At 47.5% G+C, this 17,495-nt stretch overlaps 1 protein-coding gene across 1 annotated transcript in view; it reads right to left on the bottom strand.

The window, feature by feature from the left end:
- Positions 1-16,142, bottom strand: part of MYLK (myosin light chain kinase) — a 211,298-nt gene extending 195,156 nt beyond the window's left edge. The window contains exon 1 of the mRNA XM_047099178.1: positions 16,038-16,142. The gene's annotated coding sequence lies outside the window, so the exon portion shown is untranslated. The remainder of the gene's footprint in view (positions 1-16,037) is intronic.
- Between the last annotated feature and the right edge of the window lie 1,353 nt (positions 16,143-17,495).

Genomic DNA, 17,495 nt, shown 5'->3' with positions numbered 1-17,495 from the left:
ACCTGGGAGGTAGCTGGAGTCCAAGGTCCTGGTGTCTTGTCCTGGTTCTGCCACTAGATTGCACACAGTCCCAGACACAGGGGGACATTTGGTCACCTTCTCAGTTTATAGTTAAGAAAACCAAAATCCGGAGAGAAGGGCTGGCATAAGGCTAGAGCCACCAAATTTCAGGGACAGGACCTGCTAACAGTGGCTCCTGGAAAAGTGTCCTAACCTCTCTGGGGTTAGAAGACCTCTAACATTTCTCCTGGATGTGTATTATCTGTATATACAGATGAACATAATTTATAATATGATGTGCACACCTTGTCTGCCTCTTGTGAGCCAAGCACCTGTGGGGCCCTCACATACTTTGGTCTGCGGACAGCAGCTCAGACAAGCTATCCTTAACTATTCCTCAGGGACCTGGATGAGCGTGTTAAGGGAACTTGTGTGACAGTAGCCAGTCACTTCTGGTTCTGAAGTGATGAGCTAGTCTGCTAGTAATTAGGTAAGTCTTGTGCACCAGGAAGCAGAACGTATATACAGTAGCCAAAAGCCACAGCCACAAGCATGCACACCCCTCTCAGCAAGGAAATTCCAGAAGTTCATTCATTCCTGTGGTTCACATCTATAAGAATCTTCTTCCAGATCCCAACTTCTTAGGCCCCGGATGTTTGTCTTACAAAGTCTGTTCCATGGCTGGACAAAGACACGCTGACACAATCAACTCCCTCTTGACTACTTAGAACATTTATGTTATCAGGGCCACATGTTGATCATCTGGGCCAACCAAGCCAGGTTCATCAAGTTTGTGCTCCCAACAGAGAAGAACATCCACTTAAGGGTTAAAATGCACACAGCCTGTCCACATACACACCGCTGTGTGTTTCTGAGCACCTACAATGACCACCACAAGCATAAATAAGATGAGAGGTTCAACACAGCGTGTTAGACACTACATCCTCCCAATATGGTGACATAAACACTGCGGGAAGAGTGAGAACACACGCCTTCCTTCTGACTCACTGCCAGTGGCCTCCATTTGCTCCCATGATCTCCCTCCCTCACACCCTGGCTGTCCTCCCCACCCCTGCCCTGCCTTTCCTTCTCCATTGAGGTGGAGAGTTCTGGGTGAAGAGTGCAGTCTGAGCAACACAGGTGGATGGGGCATCCTCGGGTCTGGCACTGGTGTTTGCCAGGCCTGGGCCTCTCTGAACCCCAATCTCAGGTTTACACTGGCAGTGTGTCAGCAGGAACATAGCAAACTGTAACTGACCTTCCGAAGAGAGGAACCTCTGCTCAGAGGTGTCAGCTCAACTGTCTCTCAGTGGGGAGGAGAGAGCATCTCTCTCTGCCAACCCTCCCTCAGGAACAGGGACACTCACATGCAGGGGGAAAGCCCTTCCCCACATCAGCTACCAGGGAAGGAAGTGCAAGGCAACAGGAAGATCAACAGGCCACCACCAAGTATTAGCTGGGGGACCTCGAGGACATAGGGTCTGGAATCCTATTGAAGAGGCCAGATTAGCAAAAGACAATAGAACCACAGGGACTAGGAAAGTGGGGTTGGAAACAAAATAGCTAGTGAGGCAATGGCCTGTTCACAGGCCCTAAAACCCTTCATGGCTTTCCACTCCTGGACCCAACAATTCTACACCCTGTGCGGGACACTCCGCCGACACAAAAGCAGCAGTTTCTCAGCATCAGCCTAGAGGGGAACATGGCCCCGACATCTGCTGGGTGTTAAATGTTCTCTGCCCCACAGGAACAAGATTGGCACAGGACTCTGAAGAGAAGTATGCTCTCTGCCTCCCTGCAAACACCCATTCTAGTTGTTAGAGCATTTTCTTCTAAGCACCTCAGGTAAGCTTCTATCCAGTGAGCACAGCCACCAACCAGCTTGGCCTCTCCAGCCATGGCTGATTAAGCCCAAAACAGAGCTTCCTGAGTGCTTATCCGTACCAAATATAGCCACTCAGTTACCAGTGCACTTCTAATTACTAACCTCCATTTCTCATAGTTATAGAACATTTAACAAACTGCTGTCATCTGGAGCTCTTACCATTAACGTGTAATGCAGAGAATCAGTTTTTGCTCTTAGTCTGGTGTTTCAGCATTACCCGGTGTGCTGTGTCACTTTTCTTGGAGAAAGCAGTCCCTAGGACTTCCCAGAGCCCAGGACCTGATGTCGGGAGATTCAAGACATGAGATACTCAAGAACTTGCCATCAACTTTGCTCTGCCTCACAGCTATTGGTCAGGGCTGGGTGCTACCTCTCTAATGGCTTGTCCCTCTTGGTTTCTGGGCCCAGGTGAAAAATCGGACTTTGCTTTTAATGGGACCTGCTCCCTGTGGCATAGATAAAATGAAACGAGAGAAAGATCAGCGCCGTCTTGTTTACACCGGTTTCAGTTTAAGTCTTCACAATGGTACTTTCTCCCCCATGGAAAGGTCAGGTTCTCCCACCAGGCCACTCCGGGGAGCTGGGATTTGGCACGAACACCTGCTTGCTCAGGGGTCCTCTCTTAGCTGACCTCGGAAGGTTCCTGTCAAGTATGTATATCCTGGCCTCCAAAGCAAACCTCTCTCTCTCAAGTGAGGCCATGTTTTTCTTTCCCCTTAGGTCTTAACCGGAGAGTTAAAATAGTATTCACGTGCTAAAAGGTAACTTCGGGCTTAAGTCCAAAAAAAGTCAAAGGGAGCTTGTCCCCACACTCACCACTTGTATTCCTCAACCAAACAGCAGGACAAAAGATTCACAAAAGGCCCAGCCATTTCTTCACTTAGGCAATCCCCAAAGCATTTATCTGTTTGTTCATGTACAAAGTGAGGGCATCTGTCTGGCTCCTCTGTGGTCTGGAACACCTCTGGGCTGAGACTGTCTGTAAGAGATGCTGCCTAAAGAAGGTCCTTTGCCTCTTCTGTCGCAGGCAGGCATCTTGGGGCACTCAGGGTCACACTAGTTCTCCTGTGGGCACAGGGGAGGAGGCCTCCTCCACAACCCAACCCCATTTTTCCTGCAACCCAAACCTAGGCTTGGCTTCCAGGCTGAATCGCAGCTGGTCAGCTTGGTGCTCTGCACAGCAATGGGCTTCCCCATAAGCCTGCCTTGACAGGGGCAACAGAACAGAGGGTAGACACCAAGAGGTAAACAGAGCCCACCCCAGGCCAAGCCCCGATCTGCTTAAAGTTATCATCTTCTGCCATTTGAACTTATTTCTGCACTAGCCATACATGAGCTTTTCTATTAAAAGTCAAGAACATCTCTGAGGAGAAATGCTCCCAGGTACACAAACAGGGGAAGGCTCGGCTGGCAAATTATCTACTTGCACTGCTTCTGCTCACTGAAAATTTTAATAGTCATGCACCAGATCTGTGGGATGGGTGAAGAAGGAATCAAGGAGAGAGGAGTTCCTGGCCAAAGCAAAATACAAATTCCAGCTACAGGTGGGGAAGCTTGGGAATAACCACCCTGATTAGCCTTCAGCATCAGGGAATCTTAATCCATTCACTCTTAAGTGCTTGAGGTGACCAGCAGAACAATTATCATCAACCTAGAGTGGCCTTCTCCTTCCTTTTCAACATCTAAGGTGACCATGTGACAGATTATCCAAACCAGGACTCTTTTGACAATGAAAAGGGATCCTATTAATCCTTTTGCCAGGACTGTCTAGGGGAACCAGGATGAATGTGTGGCCACTCCCATCCTTCCACAGTCTTCCTAGTCTACATGTGAGACGTGACTTCACAGACGTCTTCCTTGGCCACATTCACCCTATTCATGCTTCACCTGCCTTCAGTTCAGGAAACAGTTACGTTATTTCACACACTGGGTTATATTTGGACATGTTCTCATATGTGTCCTTCCCCCTCTTCTAGACAGTGTCTTGATTGCTGACTCCCTGCATGAACTTTGAACTCACTCCAGTCCCCCTCTTCCAGACTCTTTTGTCATTGTTCATAAACAGTATCTGCTAAAGTCTAGTTGTGGAAAAGGTTACAGATGACTTTTTTCCTGACACAAATACTATCATTTTTCATGTACATTTCTCCTGGGTTTTTTTCTATATATGTACCTTTCAAATCAAAATTATATTTATATAGGGGCACCTGGGTGGCTCAGTCGGTTAAGCGTCCGACTTCGGCTCAGGTCATGATCTCATGGCCCATGAGTTCAAGCCCCGCATCAGGATCTGTGCTGACAGCTGGGAGACTGAAGCCTGTTTCAGATTCTCTCTCTCTCTCTCTCTCTCTCTCTCTCTCCCCCTCCCCCACTCATACTCTGTCTCTGAGAAATGAATAAACCTTAAAAAAAATTTTTTTAATTATATTTATATAGTATCAATGCCTTCATTTTCATACTTTTCTTCAGGCTAAGCCACAAACTTTTTCCTGGTTATGGAACACTCTTTATAAGTCTCATTTTTAATGACTTTGCAATATTCTGCCAAGTGGATGAACCATAATTTACCCAGTCGTGCCCCTGTTATTTACCATTTAGGTTGCTTCCAATTTCACTAAAAACAGATGACCTCACAAGTCACAGTTTCATGCATATAACTTTTCCTTCAGTCTAGATTATTTCCCCAAGATATATTTTAAGAATTTCAATTACTGAGTCAAAGTGCATGAAATTTTTATGGCTTTTGCATCTGGGTCCTCTTGATTCATGTCAGCCTACTACCTGGGCTGGTTCATGGCCCCCTAAATATTTTTCTCTCCTTCTTCAGCTCCAGTTTGAGCTTGAGCTCCTTGATCTAGTGCCAGGCCTTAAGCAAGGGCCAGGTCTAGGGATTCCTGCACAGTTTGGAGGGATGTGCACTTAGATATCCAACCAAGTTAGGCAAGGCTTGGGAAGTGAGGCAAATGTTGAGCAAGACGGGAAAGGATCCAACTGGAAGGAGTCATGAAGTTCAAGACCACTGTTGTTATCAAGCAAAACCTAAAGGCCTTCTGCCCTCTCCTATACAATGTTGCCAGTACAGGTAGTTCTGGAATGGCATGGGCAGTCTTTTCCATGCAGCTGAGTCCTACTCTAATCTCAAAGTCCCACCGCTCTGAGGCCTAGATCTAGCAGGATCTATAACATGGGGTCACAGGCACCTATCCAGGACCAAGTTCCCACGAATCTGTGAGAAAATATGAAAACAAGGATGGTGCATGGTTTTGCATACACTCAATGTACATAGTTTAACAGGCCATCCTTCAATCTAATTACCTTTTTGGTAATTAAAATATTCTCTCATTCATTTGTAAAAATGCCCACAGCTTTGTTTAATTGGTAGTTTGTTCATCACTTTTTTAAATGTTTACTTATTTTTGAGAGAGAGAGACAGACACAGAGCATCAGTTGGGGAGGGGCAGAGAGAGAGGGAGACACAAAATCTGAAGTAGGCTCCAGGCTCTGAGCTGCTAGTGCAGAGCCTGACGTGGGGCTCAAACTCACAGACCAAGAGATCATGACCTGAGCAGAAGTCAGATACTTAACCAACCCTGGAAACAGCAGTGAATGCCACAAAGGCACCGTTGGCAAAAGCACCCGACAGCTTTTCTGACTGTAATGTAAGGTCCTGACGTTAAGCTTTTGGTTACTGAAGCATCCACTTCAAAGACATTCGTCTCAAACAAGCACACCGCCAGCTACATGCTAGATGAAGAGCCAAGTCGCCCCACCCTCCAAGTTCGCTTTTTAGAGAGCTGTGGTTGACTTAAACCACTGGTCCTTTGACCTTTCCCTTCCCACACTTTAATTCCCACTCTTAGATTTTAAATTTACCAATAAAGAGTGATCCTGGGAGACCCTAGGCCCCCACCTTTGGCCCCAGAAAAGCAGAACCCCAAGACAGCTCTCGCTCTCTCGCCATGACCTCGCTGTGTGGCCCCAGGCATGCCATGTACCCTCTAGGACTCATACATAAGTAATAACCCCTGTCTTTTCCAAGTTCCCTGATGCTTGTTGCTAAGGTCTTATCTTGTAATAAGGACCACAAGGTCTGGTCCAGCCACAATGCTGGCTCTGGTCAGGGAAATGTCTGTGAGGGCTCACCACAAGCAGTGTGGGCCCAGGTAAGTGCTACCAGGCATTTCTGCTGATGGCGGCACCAGGGATAAGCTGACAGAAAATATGGCCCCTTAGCAGAGCTCAGGCTCTGTCTGGCCACAGTGTCTGAGAGGTTGTGGGGGGAGGGTGGGAATCACGTCTGTAGATCTTTGCATCTCCATGGCAGAATGGCCTGCACACTCAGTTCTCATTAAACATTTGCTGAGGACAGAGTTTTAGAAAGACAGGAACACTTCCTGGAGGGTTAGTGGGGACACTGGTTTCGTGCACAGCGGAGGGCCGGGAGGCAGTTAGTGGGGCGGGGTGGGGGGGAGGCGCGGTGAAGTCAGCCAGCTGCCTGGCTTCCAACCCTAGCCCTGCTGCAGGATCTTCAGCCAATTCTTGAATCTCTGTGTCCTTACTTGACAATGGAGAGGACGGTAATAGTACTTGCCTCAAGAGGCTGTGAGGACTGGAGCCCTCAGCGAGTGCTTGGCATCCAGCAGCCCTCAATAAATGTGACCCGGTTGTAGCAGTAAGAGTAGCATCAACCAGGTGCTAAGTAAACCAGCTGAGTGTGTTACCATGAAGCCAGATGGAAAGGTCACAGCCCAGAGAACCAAACTGAAATCAAAGATGCATCTGACTGGCCAGAAAAGTTAAGGATATAACAGGGAAAATTAAATTTGTACATGAAGGAAGAAGAAGAAGAAAAAAAAAAAAAAAACTAGCCACACTTTCCCTTCCTTCTCCATGGATATCAATGATAGGAAACGATGAAATTGCGTTGATGTCAATAATAGAAACACGATGAAATGCTCCCGCCAAACCCAGCTTTCTCCAATGATAGGCGCATGCCAAAACCTAACCACAAATGGCCAAGATGAGTTGGGGGAAGCAGAATTGGGATACACAGTTCAGGGACTTTCCTGAAGTATGGACATTCCACAGACAGATAATTTCCGGTGCCACAGAAAGCTCTGGAATTTAAGAAGTCTGAGGGAGGGTGGGGTGGACTGGAAAGCAGAACATTGGCCACAACCAGCAGAAGGACAAAGGCCCGCGTTTGCAGAGGCTGCTCCTAGCTCTGTGACTGAAATGGAATGCTGTACAAATTTAATATCAGTGATGCAGATAAAATAATGTCAGCAGACTGGATAATTAAAGAATTTTGGCTCACTTCATCACCCTCTCACTTTCTGGAGGGAGGTTAAGAGGAAGAGGAGATGGGTCCAATAAACCAAGAATTCCTCTGAGTTATGAGTATATTTTTAGTTACTCCTGACATCTGGGATAGCAGAGACATTATTTCAGGATCAAATCCTGATCATGCCCTTTACACTGGGCTAAACATCACTCTCAAAAACGCTTTGATGAAAATGTAATTATTTTAAAGATATGCACAGGCTAATTGAGACCATATTGAGGGAGTCTTTAGCTTCCAAAAGAAGACATTTCTGGCTGAGTGCAACAGATGCCATTAAAGCAGTTGCCACCATTCATTCCTCACCATCTCCCCAAGTGCCTCCCTGGACCTGCACTTGAACCAGACCTGCTCTGCTCAGGACTGGAGCTGCCTAAGACCAGAGAGTGACCACTGGGTCACAGCCAGGTCCTTACAGAGGAGTACTGGATCCAACCACTTGTTCCCACTTGCTTTTTAAAGCATGGGCTGTTGACAAAGAAAGGAAGGGTGAATCACAGAACCACAGATACAGTTAAGAGACCACAGAGATGTCATAATTCAACCTCCCACCCAGTATAGGAATCCTGTTCTGTCCCAAACTGGGCAACAGTGGGTCTGGTGTGTGTGAGGCTACTTGCTAGAGCCTGGTCAAGCCTGGAGGCTGGTGATTACAGGCTCAGAGAGGGATGGAACCAAACCCATCAGAGTTAGAGGCAGGACTGAGCCAAGATCCTGGTGGGTCCCTTCATGAGACAGAGCAGGCCTACAGCTGAGATGGACTTCTCCAGCCCCTTACGGTGGGCTGGAGTCCCCATTTAGGACACAGCCTCATCCATGCAGGAACTCCCTCTGGGCATGCCTGACAGTAGAGAATTCTTAGAAAGGGGACAGAAAGGGATGGCAGGGGAGGGAGTTTGGGTCACTGTGTTCAGCTGGGCCTGCTCTCTTAGGAAAGGTCTAGAATATCTCACTAGAAACCTCCTCCTCCATCACCTAGCTCCTGTAGAGAATAGAAACAAAGGTGCTTACTGAGGGGCCATTGACAGATCCCACCCACGGCATCCCAAAAGGCAATCTCCCAGAAAATCCTTCAAGAAGTTCCCACACTCACAAGCAGCCTATTCCATTGCAGGCTGAGGGATGATATGCCTCCTCCTAACTGGACCCCATTCTGCCCCCCGGGGTCATGAAGAGTACATGCCTACAAGACATGCCTACAAATATTTGAAGACAGTCACCATTTATCCTTTATCCTTCTGTAGACGAAACACCCTTGGCCCTTCCACTATTCCTACGCGGCATGGTTTCCAAACCCTTCCACATCCTCAGTGCATATGCTAGTTTCACCATGACCTTCCCTGTGTGACCCTGAGGGCTGAAGAAAGAACAGTGGAGTAGAGTGGCTAAACATGCAGGTTTGAATCCTAGCCCCATCAACTCACTGTGCCTCAGTGTCCCCCACAGTTTCCTCAGCAGCACCTGATAATCTTAGTTATGAGAATTACACAATGCATAGACAGCCCTTAGAACTGCGAGCCAGGGGGCGCCTGGGTGGCGCAGTCGGTTAAGCGTCCGACTTCAGCCAGGTCACGATCTTGCGGTCTGTGAGTTCGAGCCCCGCGTCGGGCTCTGGGCTGATGGCTCAGAGCCTGGAGCCTGTTTCCGATTCTGTGTCTCCCTCTCTCTCTGCCCCTCCCCCGTTCATGCTCTGTCTCTCTCTGTCCCAAAAATAAATGAAAAATGTTGAAAAAAAATTAAAAAAAAAAAAGAACTGCGAGCCAATAAACATCTGACTAAGCTCTAGCTATTTTTTAACACGATGCTTTGCATATAAGAAGTAGGTAATACCTACATAAATCCTGCAGCTGGATGTCTCAGTCCCATTACTCACCAGCTCCTTACTGATCTAACAACAGTACCACCTCTGAGCTCTGATGAGGTAAAGAACGAGGTCTCCTGCTCACTGCCTGGTGAGTAACAAGGAGGTGGTAACACCAGCTTCCTTTCCCTCTCTATCGATGCAGCATGTGGGAGCCATTCTTCATGGTTCTTTCTCAGTTCTGCACATCTTCCAAGTAGAAGCATGGAGTGACCTTGTTCCAGACTATCTTTTCAAGGATACCTATGTCGTAAACAAGCGAGATCGTGTACGCCTTTGGAGCAAAGGCACACGTACACTTACTGTCCATTATACAAGATTTGAGTTCCCTAAGTTCAAGATTTCTCTCTCCCATGTGCACAGGTGCCACCTGGCCCTCTGCATCACCCTGTTGGGACTGAAGCTCAAAGACCAAGTGTGAGAAAATGGTGGTACCCAGGCCACTGTTACCATTGTGAATCAAAAAGTCATTTATGCCTAACCCACAGGTCTCATGACACCGTAGCTAACTCATTAGCTTGCATGCAGGTGAAATCTCACACCCTCCATGGTTATTAACCATAACCTAAAGAAAAGGTAGCAAAACACACTCTCCCTATAGTCTTTAGCTTAGACTCTCATCAACCCCATCACATTCTGTCCATGTTTAGTTGCTTCAAAAAAAAATTGTAAGTGAAAAATATTTTTATTATTTTTTCCTTATCTATTTTTATTGATTTTCATCTTCTTGATTTTCATCTAAAGTTCCCTTCATTTGAGGTCCTTCCAAGGCTTTGGTTTGAAAGAGGGGAAACATCTGTTGAGCGGGAAGACCTCCCTTTTGAGTCCCCGTGTCTGGAATGCACAGACCACAGTTTCTCCTCCCATGTCACTCACTTCTCCCACCTGACCAAGCAGGCCCTCCTAAATCCAGATGCTTGCCCGCAGTATCAGACCCTGGGCTTGTGTTGTATAAACTTTTGGACAAGCTTCTACCTGCATTCCATTTGTGGGCAAGGAAACTGCAAGTCCTGCCACCATCCCAGGATGCTTGTCACTCTCTCCTCACCCTCCACTGAGAGCACTAGGTGGGCCTCTCCATAACAACCATATCACCCCACAAAAGGTGGGGGATGCCTGATCCGAGGGATATGGCACGGCTGGAGGTCAGCAGGACGCGAGCTGGCATAGTTCAGAAGAAGAGGTAAGGACACCACGGATGTCATCCTGGAAATCTGGCCCAGAACCGCTCTAGCTGCAACCCAGAGAAAGCTGAGATCTGAGCAGGCAGCTGTATGAATGGGGCAACAGGGCGGAAATACTGCTATGAATGTGCTCCAGACTCACCCCAGGCACTGAGAAAAGAACAGTCAGGGATAATGTTATGAATACAATTTCAACTCATCCACTACAATTTCAGTTCACCCCAGGTGGCTTAACGGGAGGCTGGTAGATATGGAAGTTGTCAGTGGTTCCAAATCTTCCTCAGGCACCATGAATTAATCAAACACGATCTCTTCCCCATGCCCCCTGCACCACTTGTTCACATCAAGGGTTCATGCGCTTCACTAACTCTAGCTTGTAGAAACCACTGGCTAGTCAGCTAAGTCTCCAGTGATTTTTATAGTTTTCTCCCTTGGGTGCTTTCTTGCATTTTATAATTACCTTCCCTCCCCACTACAAAAGTGGGGATACCTAGGTCTTGGAATCTGGTATTAAGTTGTTAACTTTATATTCTTTTCAAAAATAAATAAACCAATAAATCTCTTGAACTACAATGCTTTTCCCTTATTCTTCTTTTTAATTTTGGGGGTTTTATTTTTAGGTTTTACTGTCTAAAGACTTCTTACAATATTTTTAAGCATGACAGGCTGTCCCAAGATGTCAACATCTGGACATAAGTTACTTGCAGAATTGTGGCATAGTTTTCTTTCTTTTGAAAATTAATTAATCTGTGATGGTTTTAATGGGTATCAAATTAATAAAAAGAGCTTTTATCTTAACATAGTTTTAGCAGCAGGCTTGGGCTTTATCAAGCCCCATGATCAGGATCGCCTGGAAAAATTTAGTTATTAGGTTCCCAGGGTAACTCCAGGGGATGGACCCTTGGCTTGCAGGCTTATTACCAGCTTAAACTCTGGAGGGCCAAGGATCTGCCCTCATTCCACAAGCAGGGTCTCCTTTATGCTGTCGAGGACTCTCAACTTCTGGTCCTGTCTCATCAAGATGGCCTCCCATCTCTTCAAAGCTCTCACAGTGTCCCAGCGGAAACTATTCCTATGCTTTCCTATGATCCTATGAGTCCTCTGGTTTCATTATGTCTACATAAGAGACAAGAAACAAGACAGAATCCAGTTATTATCCCAGACTCCTGATGGCCAGGAAACTCATCTCTCTCCTTATGCAGATTAACTCCTAGTGTGCCCAGCCCTTAGGGATCTTTGAGGCTGGTCTACCCCAGACACTACCCCCAGTCAGAGATGGCCAGACTTTTAGGCCCAGTTACTCCCCACAGATACAGATAGATGGAACCCAGTCAACAGAAGAGGCCATGACAGCCCCCGAGCACCACCACAGAACTCCTGTCCAGACTCAGGTCCCATTGGGACTCTGCTCTTTGTCAGGACCTGAACTGCTGGTTCTGAATCAGGTACCTCCAAGGGAAGTCATTACAGGCTCCTCCATCCTTCTTAAGCCACAGAAAGATAGATAGATAGATAGATAGATAGATAGATAGATAGATGCACATATTTTGCAGAGACAGAGGTAAAGAATCCAACTGCTGCATCAATCAACAGCCATTCAAAGAGTTCCTGACTTTTCAGGGAACTATATGACTACATTTAAGGGGCCGATCGCTCCCCAAATCAGGAATCTGACAGTCCTGCTTCCTTCCTGCTCTTCCCATCTGTCTTCTTTGCCACCCAAGTCCTTCTACTCAGAATTGGGATATCACTGGCCTCTTTGCCAAGAGCAGGACTCGTTCTGCCCCTTCCTCATCAACACTGTTCCCACAGTCCCGTTGATGGATGACTCTCTAAGCAGCTTCTACAAGTAAGTGTCCACTCAGTAGGTGGTTTAGTCATAGCTTTAAGTTGCTCCAAGTGCAAGCAGGAGAACAGTGAGATAATCCCTGGCTTTGGTGAGTTCCCAGTCCAATGGAGGAGACAAGGCCCACAAGCACATAAAAACCCAGGCAATCATCTAGAGGACACTACTCTCAGGCTGGTAATATATTTAATGCTTTCAGCTGCACTGGCACAGTCACCTCGTCCATCTGGAGAGACACTCTTCTCTCTGGATGGGGTGTTGCACTCTCCTCTCTTTCCTCCTACCCTCCCCTCTCTTCCTGGTCTCTAAGTGATGGCCTGCTCACCCCCCGGGGGATCAACTCCAGTCCCATGGCTTTATATGTGGTGAGAGGCCAGAGATTGCCAAACCCATCTCCCATTCTAACTTCTCTGCCAATCTCCAAAATTTTACATCCAATTGCCTACTCCACATCCCCACTGGTTTATCTAACAAGATGTAACAAGAACTCTCAACTTTCTCCCATCAAATGTGCTCCTCCTGCAGCACTTCCCACCCAGACCAAAGGCTCCATCATCCACCTGCCTACCTTTGTCTGGTTCTGCCTCCATTCTGATCACACGTCACCAACCCCATGCCACCAGCCATCCAAGCCACCAGCATCATGACCCTAGACCCCTGCAGCGGTCTAACTGCCTCCCTGTTTCCACACTGCTTCCCCAGTCAGTTCTCCATTCAGCAGTTGGACATGTCACTCCCCTTACTCAGCATGCTCCAATGACCACCCGTTACCTACAGACTAAAATCCAAACTTCTACTATGGCCTGTAAGGCCCTACCTCACCCAGCCCTGCCTATTGCTCCAAGCTCACCTGCTATCACACTGGGCCTCACCCTCCACTCTACAGCTGGCTGGCCTGCCTGCTGCTCCTCTGGCCACATCAAGTTCACTCTTGCCTCAAGGCCTTAGCAGTGGCCAGTCTCTCTGCCTTGAATAGAGTTCTTCCTCCAGATCTCAAGACTCACTCGCTCACTTCACTCTGTCCTCTGCTGACATCTCACCTCGGCAAAGAGACCCTCCCTGACCACTTGATGATCCTATGAAAAATAACCCTGTCCCAATCCTCCCATCCCCTTACCCTGCACTACTTTTCTTCACTGCACTTTAAAATCAATGACAGACATTAATGTCTTCCTCTCTCACTAGAGGGAAAACTACCTGAGAGCAAGCACTTTGCCTGCTTCATCACTCAAGGACTATATGATGAATGAATGAATGAATGAATGTATGTCTGATACATTAATCAAATCAGTGTTAACCAGATTGACATAGATTATGTTCTTTTCTTGGGAAGAAGGCTGACGTTCTCATAGAAACCATAGTATAAGGGATGTTACAATATTAATCAAGACCCTAATGCCCAACTTTTAAAGAAATATGATCAAACCCTACATTTAATTACAAGTTATATATCAAGCAACATAAAGCTCTCTAAATTACATGTGCTTTCAGTATAAAAGAAGAATTACAATGAAGCCTAGGGAAATACATTTTGATGTAATATAGCACCATAGTTCATTGTTCAAAATTTATTTTATCAAAAGCAGAACGAATGTCTTCATTAAGAGTGTGGAATTCAGAAAAGAGATTTTCCACAGGCATCTCTGAAAAAAATGTATGGAGGAAACTAAAGGTTACTTGCCCTTCTGAGAAGTCTGTCAAGCAACATTTGCATCTTGCTAAAGGTGCCTGAATCATCTGTGAGCAGCCCATCAGCTCAGACTTGAAGGGACTCCAGAGAAGAGCACCAAGTTCCAGCCTGACTCTGCACCAACCAGGTGTGTCGCTGCAGCTCTCCTTCAGGGGCCCCCTTTCCTCATCAGTGCAGGGAAAAGAGTACTGGATGATTTCCACAGTCCCATCTGCTCTAGCTTTTCCAATGAAAATTTGTCCTCTTTTTCTCCTTGCAAATTTCCCTGCCTTGAGCATAAAATGGGTAACTCCACAGAAAGGGCTTCTTACACAGCCCTCTCCCCAGCACCCGAGCCTCTACCTTCATCCTGATTTTAGCCAAGGCAAACCTGCCTTCAAAATAAAGGACTTGCATTAATTTTTCCATCCTTTGATCTTCTGCTTCTGCTGCTTCACAATGTCAGAGTGCCTTAGGGCTCGCCTCTCAAGGGAGCAATGCTCATGCATACACAGTGTTCACTTTGATCCAGCCTTCCCTGAATCCTAAAATAATGCCCCCCATCTCAGCCATACATTCTGTACTTTCCTTCAGGCAGTAGTAAGACACTGCTTTCTCCCTTCATCAGCCACTTTAGAGTCCAACCTCATAATCACTTTTTAAAAATTGCTTTAAAATTACAAGATCTTTTTTTTTTAACCAAAGGACAGAACCCATGTATTTAGTTTTGTCTGCCAAAGCAGCCTAAGAGTATTCTCTCTCTCTCTCTTTTTAATGTTTATTTATTTTTTAGAGAGAGAGAGAGAGAGAGAGAGTGAGTGAGCGAGCATGATGGGGGATGGGCAGAGAGAGAGAGGGAGATACAGAATCTGAAGTAGGTTTCAGGCCTTGAGTTGTCAGCACAGACCCTGATGTGGGGCAGGAACCCACACACCACGAGATCATGACCTGAGCTGAAGTTGGAGCACCTGGGTGGCTCGGTTGGTTAAGTGTTCAACTCTTGATTTTGGCTCAGGACATGATCTCACCATTTGTGAGTTCAAGCCCCACACTGGGCTCTGCAGTGACAGCACAGAGTCTGCTTGGGATTCTCTCTCTGTCTGCCCGTCCCCTGCTTGCGCGCTCGCTCTCTCTCTCTCTCTCTCAAAAACAAGTAAATAAACATTTAAAAAATAAAAATCTTTTAAAAATAAAGTAAAAATAATTTTTAAGAAAGAAGCTATTCTCCCACTTCAGTGATGGAACCACACTTCAAAGCAGCCTTAGAACCTTGGGGGAAATAATCAGTGTTATAAAATCACAGGCTATGCTTCTTTTCACTGATTGCTCTTTCCCCCTCCTCCTTCTCACTTGCTTTGCTTCACCGAATTGGTTAGGACCCCATCAGCCTCCTTCACAGTGAGAGTCAACAGACCACTTCCCAGGCTGCCACTGGCTGAGGACCCCTCAAGTACTGTAATCGCAAGACCCCAAGAAGAGGGAAGAGGGTAGCAGAAGGAAACCCATCTTCCTCACCAGTTAAAGCTACGAAAGCAATGTACCCCGACCCCTAACTTTCACATATGGTATCCCAAAAGATCACCCAGACTTTTGAAATATAATTGAGAATATTGACCACTGTATAGCTGCCCACAAAGGCACCATTTTTGTTGAGCAGACTCACTCTACACCTACTCTCAACGGGATTTCCCACTGACCAGAGTGACAATGATCACGTCTGTGAAGCAGGGCCAGTGGGAGCTCTTGGTCCGGACCTGGAACAGATGGGTTCCACAATTAACACAGAATTTGAACTGTGCTCCACCCCCAATGATGGCTTCTTGCTAAGGAACCAGAGAGTCAAAGGGAAAATCGAAACCAAATGCAGTTAACCAGAGCACCTTCCTGGAGTAGCAGGAGGAAGAAGCCTGTGGACAATTTGGAAGGACGGAGCACCAGTTTGGCAGCATAACAGTTTCTAGCAGAAACCAGGGCACCCAGCAGATACCGAATCTTGTTTCCTGGCTGGCTTCAATGACAGTTCCCACCAACTCCACCAGTTCTAGAATTCTGACCAGCTAAGCCAGGGTCAACAGATAATGCTCAGTAAGACATGCTGGCTTCACCCCCAGCTGTCTGGGCACCTGACCAGGTGTCATCTCACCTTGCGGGCACTATTCTGCCCTGGCTGCCCAGATCCCCTCTCTGTCATCTCCTCAGGGTAGGCTGGGGAGGAATGGTCAACGGCACAGTCTGAACCCTGCCCACTCACCAACGTCTCCTCTGCTGTTTGTTGTGGCAACTGGGCTGGGAGCACAGGGCAAGACGTCCTGGAGGTCTGCCTCCCTGTGGGCTCGTGGGGCCCTTAGCCAAGAAGCTCCTGAAGTGTTTCGGATGGCAGCAGGGGCAGCCCACTGGAAGCCTCCTGGCCGGTGCCTGGTGGGAAGGAGGAAAGGCAAGCTAAGTCAGGGACACACGTGCACAAGGGAGTAGGAGCAGCTGGGAGGAGGAGCACATCACTCAGAGAGGCTGTGTGGAAATGTCCCAAGGACAATAGGTGCTTTTATTACCAAGTGTGGGGGGGTTATGGGTTTAAAGTTCAGGACGAATAGTTACAAGGAGAACCAGAACTAGGTGCTTCCTTCCTCCACAGAGGACAGAATTCAGGAGAACTGAGGAGGGCAGAGCTGGGGTGAAGTCACAGGGTCAGGGGAGAGGCCCTGGCAGGGGTGAGGGAGGAAGGCCACAGAGCAGGTAGTGGCTGTTGGGCCCTCTGGAAAGAGCTGGTACGTGGGCGATCAGGGGCCTGGCTTCGGTGACAAGGCCAGGGTAAGGAGGAGCTCACAGGACAGGGAGACAATACTCACACCTGGGAGAGGACTGTTCTCAGAAACCAGTGACTCCCTCTCACTGTCCAGAGCTCAGCCCACACCTCTGCTCCCCCAGAACCCACACCAAAGCAGCCCACGGGGCCCACCCTTAGCCTGAAAGGGTTCCTAAACCTCACCCCATCTCCTCCCTTTAGAAGTTTCTGTTTTGGGGTGCCTGGGTGGCGCAATCAGTTAAGCATCTGACTCTTGATCTTAGCTCACGTCATGATCTCACAGTTCGTGAGTTCAAGCCCTACATCAGGCTCTGCGCTGATGGTGCGGAGCCTGCTTGGGGTTCTGTCTCTCCTTCTCTCTGGCCCTCCCCCTCCTTGTGCTCTCTATCTCTCTCTCAAAAATAAACTTCAAAAAAAAAAAAAAAGCTTTTTTCCCTCCAGCAGCACATCTCAAATACTTAAAGTGATAAATCCATTCTTTCAAATGTGCAAATTATTTGCTGCCTTCCCAGAAGGTGTATTAATCTGTAATGAAGAATTTGTAAACCCGAAGGGAATCAAGCTCTCACGATGGAATTTCAACCGAGAGACTTCTGGACAGAAAGGCCTTATACACCCGACTCACACAGGAGATCTAGAGGGTGGACACCCCCAGTTTGGCATGGTGGTCCCCTGACACTTTGAGGCGTACTTTGAAGAGGAACTGGAAGGAACTGGGCCCTCAGAGGAGGGGCGGGATGAGGTGGAATCTCTGCCCTGCTATGGTCCCCCAGATAGATGCTCTTTTCTACCCGGACACGGAGCTTCGGCAGAAAGCTGACCCCAGAGTGCCAGCCCCATCTGTACCCAGCCCCATCTGTACCCCATCTGTATCCTGTTTGGCCACAGGATCAAGTGGGAGCCAAA

The sequence above is a fragment of the Lynx rufus genome, unplaced genomic scaffold, assembly GCF_022079265.1.
Source record: "Lynx rufus isolate CCGP_SWC_20201006 ecotype Redwood Valley unplaced genomic scaffold, mLynRuf1.p SCAF_5, whole genome shotgun sequence".
NCBI classification, from domain to species: domain Eukaryota; kingdom Metazoa; phylum Chordata; class Mammalia; order Carnivora; family Felidae; genus Lynx; species Lynx rufus.
The sequence above is the reverse complement of the archived record's forward strand: the minus strand, read 5'-3'. Positions and strand labels throughout refer to the sequence as shown.